The following is a 5000-nucleotide window of genomic DNA, read 5'->3' on the forward strand; positions in this document are numbered from 1 at the left end:
TCAGCCAGGGTCTTGAGCCACCGCTGGCAGGTGCACTTTGGGGGCCCTCCGCAGCCGCCCCGGGCCACCCCTTGCAGCCAGCACACTGCTGCCAACAGCCCGCCGCTCTCCGTCACCAGCCAGCCCCGTCTGCACGCATCTGCCGGGGGTGCTTTTTTTGGAGAAATACTGTCACTTTGTCAAAGACCGCACACCGCTCGTTCCCTTATACCCCGACAAGGTGTTCGTGCTGACGTTTTGCGAGGCCTTATTTTACCGTCGTCGGCGCTATCAGGGGAAACGGGCCCGCTCCTTCCGCCCTCCTGGAACCCTGGCTCGGCCCGGAGCGACCAGGATTACCCTCATACCGGTTCTCACCACCTGCATCGACACGCGGCTCTGCCCCGGCCGCCGCAGCTCTCGCCGGCCCGGCCGGGTCCGCACCCCTGGCCGGCACGCCTGGAGCGTTTGGACTTTGTCGTTTTTTTTCTCCAAGAGTCGCCTCTGGCACATGCCATGGACTTCAGCGGGGGCTGCTCCCCGCCCCCTGGGTGTCCTGCCCGGGCACATCGGAGGCTCAGCCTGGGTCTTCAGCCCCTACTGGTAGGTGCGCTTTGGGGGCCCTCCGCAGCCGCCCGGGGCCCATCCCTGCAGCCAGCACACGGCTGCCAGCAGCCACCACACAGCTGCCAACAGCCACCACACAGCTGCCAACAGCCCGCTCTCCGTCACCCCCCAGCCCCTCCTGCATACATCTGCTGGGGGTGCTTTTTTGCCTCCCCCCGTTTTGGCCTATGGAGAAAAGCCAGGGGGAAAACCTCCAGAGTCAGGCCGACCTCATGGAACTCCAACCCGGCCTGGAGCCACCGGTTTGTCCCCTTCCCGGTTCTCAGGACATGCGTCGACGCTCGGCTCAGCCCCGGCCGCCGCAGCTCCCGCCGGCCCGGCCAGCCGGGTCCGCACCCCTGGCCGGCTCGCCTGGAGCGTTTGGACTTTGTCGTTTTTTTCTCCAAGACTCGCCTCTGCCAACTGCCGTGGGCTTCAGCGGGGGCTGCTCCCCGCCTCCTGGGTGTCCTGCCCGGGCACATCGGAGGTTCAGCCTGGGTCTTCAGCCCCTACTGGTAGGTGCACTCCGGGGGCCCTCCGCAGCCGCCCGGGGCCCACCCCTGCAGCCAGCACACGGCTGCCAGCAGCCACCACACAGCTGCCAACAGCCCGCTCCCCATCACCCCCCAGCCCAACTCTGCATACATCTGCTGGGGGTGCTTTTTTTACTTCCCCCGTTTTGGCCTATGGGGAAATGCCAAGGGGAAAACCTCCAGAGTCAGGCCGACCTCATGGAACTCCAACCCGGCCTGGAGCTACTGGTTTGCCCCCTTCCCGGTTCTCAGGACATGCATCGACACTCGGCTCTTCCCCAGCCGCCGCAGCTCCCGCCGGCCCGGCCAGCCGGGTCCGCACCCCTGACCAGCGCCTGGAGCGTTTGGACTTTGTCATTTTTTCTCAAAGACCAATCTCTGCCAACTGCCCTGGGCTTCAGCGGGGGCTGCTCCCCGCCTCCTGGGTGTCCTGCCCGGGCACATCGGAGGCTCAGCCTGGGTCTCGAGCCCCCTACTGGTAGGTGCACTACGGGGGCCCTCCGCAGCCGCCCAGGCCCACCCCTGCAGCCAGCACACGGCTGCCAGCAGCCACCACACAGCTGCCAACAGCCCACTATCCATCACCCACCAGCCCCTCTGCATACATCTGCTGGGGGTGCTTTTTTGACTTCCCCCCTTTTGGCCTATGGGGAAAAGCCAGGGGGGAAACCTCCAGAGTCAGGCCGACCTCATGGAACTCCAACCCGGCCTGGAGCCACCGGTTTGTCCCCTTCCCGGTTCTCAGGACATGCATCGACACTCGGCTCAGCCCCGGCCGCCGCAGCCCCCGCCAGCCCGGCCAGCCGGGTCCGCCACCCTGCCCGGCGCCTGGAGCGTTTGGACTTTGTCGTTTTTTTTCTCCAAGACTCACCTCTGGCACATGCCATGGACCTCAGCGGGGGCTGCTCCCCGCCTCCTGGGTGTCCTGCCCGGGCACATCGGAGGCTCAGCCTGGGTCTCGAGCCCCCTACTGGTAGGTGCACTACGGGGGCCCTCCGCAGCCGCCCAGGCCCACCCCTGCAGCCAGCACACGGCTGCCAGCAGCCACCACACAGCTGCCAACAGCCCACTATCCATCACCCACCAGCCCCTCTGCATACATCTGCTGGGGGTGCTTTTTTGACTTCCCCCCTTTTGGCCTATGGGGAAAAGCCAGGGGGGAAACCTCCAGAGTCAGGCCGACCTCATGGAACTCCAACCCGGCCTGGAGCCACCGGTTTGTCCCCTTCCCGGTTCTCAGGACATGCATCGACACTCGGCTCAGCCCCGGCCGCCGCAGCCCCCGCCAGCCCGGCCAGCCGGGTCCGCCACCCTGCCCGGCGCCTGGAGCGTTTGGACTTTGTCGTTTTTTTTCTCCAAGACTCACCTCTGGCACATGCCATGGACCTCAGCGGGGGCTGCTCCCCGCCTCCTGGGTGTCCTGCCCGGGCACATCGGAGGCTCAGGCAATGTCTTGAGCCACCGCTGGCAGGTGCACTCAGGGGGCCCTCCGCAGCCGCCCAGGCCCACCCCTGCAGCCAGCACACGGCTGCCAGCAGCCACCACACAGCTGCCAACAGCCCGCTCTCCGTCACCCCCCAGCCCAACTCTGCATACATCTGCTGGGGGTGCTTTTTTGACTTCCCCCCTTTTGGCCTATGGGGAAAAGCCAGGGGGAAAACCTCCAGAGTCAGGCCGACCTCATGGAACTCCAACCCGGCCTGGAGCCACCGGTTTGTCCCCTTCCCGGTTCTCAGGACCTGCACTGACACTCGGCTCAACCCCGGCAGCTGCAGCCCCCGCCGGCCCGGCCAGCCGGGTCCGCACCCCTGGCCAGCGCCTGGAGCGTTTGGACTTTGTCGTTTTTTCTCAAAGACCCATCTGTGCCAACTGCCCTGGGCTTCAGCGGGGGCTGCTCCCCGCCTCCTGGGTGTCCTGCCCGGGCACATCGGAGGCTCAGCCTGGGTCTTCAGCCCCTACTGGTAGGTGCACTCGGGGGGGCCCTCCGCAGCCGCCCAGGCCCACCCTTGCAGCCAGCACACGGCTGCCAGCAGCCACCACACAGCTGCCAACAGCCCGCTCGCCATCACCCCCCAGCCCCTCCTGCATACATCTGCCGGGGGTGCTTTTTTGACTTCCCCCGTTTTGGCCAATGGGGAAATGCCAAGGGGAAAACCTCCAGAGTCAGGCCGACCTACTGGAACTCCCACCCGGCCTGGAGCCACAGGTTTGTCCCCTTCCCGGTTCTCACGACATGCATCAACACTCGGCTCAGCCCCGGCAGCCGCAGCTCCCGCCGGCCCGGCCAGCCCGGTCCGCACCCCTGGCCTGCACGCCTGGAGCGTTTGGACTTTGTCGTTTTTTCTCCAAGACTCGCCTCTGGCACATGCCATGGACTTCAGCGGGGGCTGCTCCCCGCCTCCTGGGTGTCCTGCCCGGGCACATCGGAGGCTCAGCCTGGGTCTTGAGCTACTGCTGGTAGGTGCGCTTCGGGGGCCCTCGGCAGCCGCCCAGGCCCACCCCTGCAGCCAGCACACGGCTGCCAGCAGCCACCACACAGCTGCCAACAGCCCGCTCTCCGTCACCCCCCAGCCCCTCCTGCATACATCTGCTGGGGGTGCTTTTTTGACTTCCCCCCTTTTGGCCTATGGGGAAAAGCTAAGGGGAAAACCTCCAGAGTCAGGCCGACCTCCTGGAACTCCCACCCGGCCTGGAGCCACAGGTTTGTCCCCTTCCCGGTTCTCACGACATGCATCAACACTCGGCTCAGCCCCGGCAGCCGCAGCCCCCGCCGGCCCGGCCAGCCCGGTCCGCATCCCTGGCCAGCGCCTGGAGCGTTTGGACTTTGTCATTTTTTCTCAAAGACCCGTCTCTGCCAACTGACGTGGGCTTCAGCGGGGGCTGCTCCCCGCCTCCTGGGTGTCCTGCCCGGGCACATCGGAGGGTCAGCCTGGGTCTTGAGCTACTGCTGGTAGGTGCACTACGGGGGCCCTCGGCAGCCGCCCAGGCCCACCCCTGCAGCCAGCACACGGCTGCCAGCAGCCACCACACAGCTGCCAACAGCCCGCTCCCCGTCACCCCCCAGCCCAACTCTGCATACATCTGGCGGGGGTGCTTTTTTGACTTCCCCCCTTTTGGCCTATGGGGAAAAGCCAGGGGGGAAACCTCCAGAGTCAGGCCGACCTCCTGGAACTCCAACCCGGCCTGGAGCCACCGGTCTGTCCCCTTCCCGGTTCTCAGGACATGCATCAACACTCGGCTCAGCCCCGGCAGCCGCAGCCCCCGCCGGCCCGGCCGGCCCGGTCCGCACCCCTGGCCAGCGCCTGGAGCGTTTGGACTTTGTCGTTTTTTTTCTCCAAGACTCATCTCTGCCAACTGCCGTGGGCTTCAGCGGGGGTGTCTGCTCCCCGCCTCCTGGGTGTCCTGCCCGGGCACATCGGAGGCTCAGCCTGGGTCTTGAGCCCCTACTGGTAGGTGCACTCTGAAGGCGCCCTCCGCAGCCGCCCAGGCCCACCCCTGCAGCCACCACACAGCTGCCAACAGCCCGCTCCCCGTCACCCCCCAGCCCAACTCTGCATACATCTGGCGGGGGTGCTTTTTTGACTTCCCCCCTTTTGGCCTATGGGGAAAAGCTAAGGGGAAAACCTCCAGAGTCAGGCCGACCTCCTGGAACTCCCACCCGGCCTGGAGCCACAGGTTTGTCCCCTTCCCGGTTCTCACGACATGCATCAACACTCGGCTCAGCCCCGGCAGCCGCAGCCCCCGCCGGCCCGGCCAGCCCGGTCCGCATCCCTGGCCAGCGCCTGGAGCGTTTGGACTTTGTCATTTTTTCTCAAAGACCCGTCTCTGCCAACTGACGTGGGCTTCAGCGGGGGCTGCTCCCCGCCTCCTGGGTGTCCTGCC

Source organism: Eleutherodactylus coqui, unplaced genomic scaffold, assembly GCF_035609145.1.
Source record: "Eleutherodactylus coqui strain aEleCoq1 unplaced genomic scaffold, aEleCoq1.hap1 HAP1_SCAFFOLD_905, whole genome shotgun sequence".
Lineage (NCBI taxonomy): Eukaryota > Metazoa > Chordata > Amphibia > Anura > Eleutherodactylidae > Eleutherodactylus > Eleutherodactylus coqui.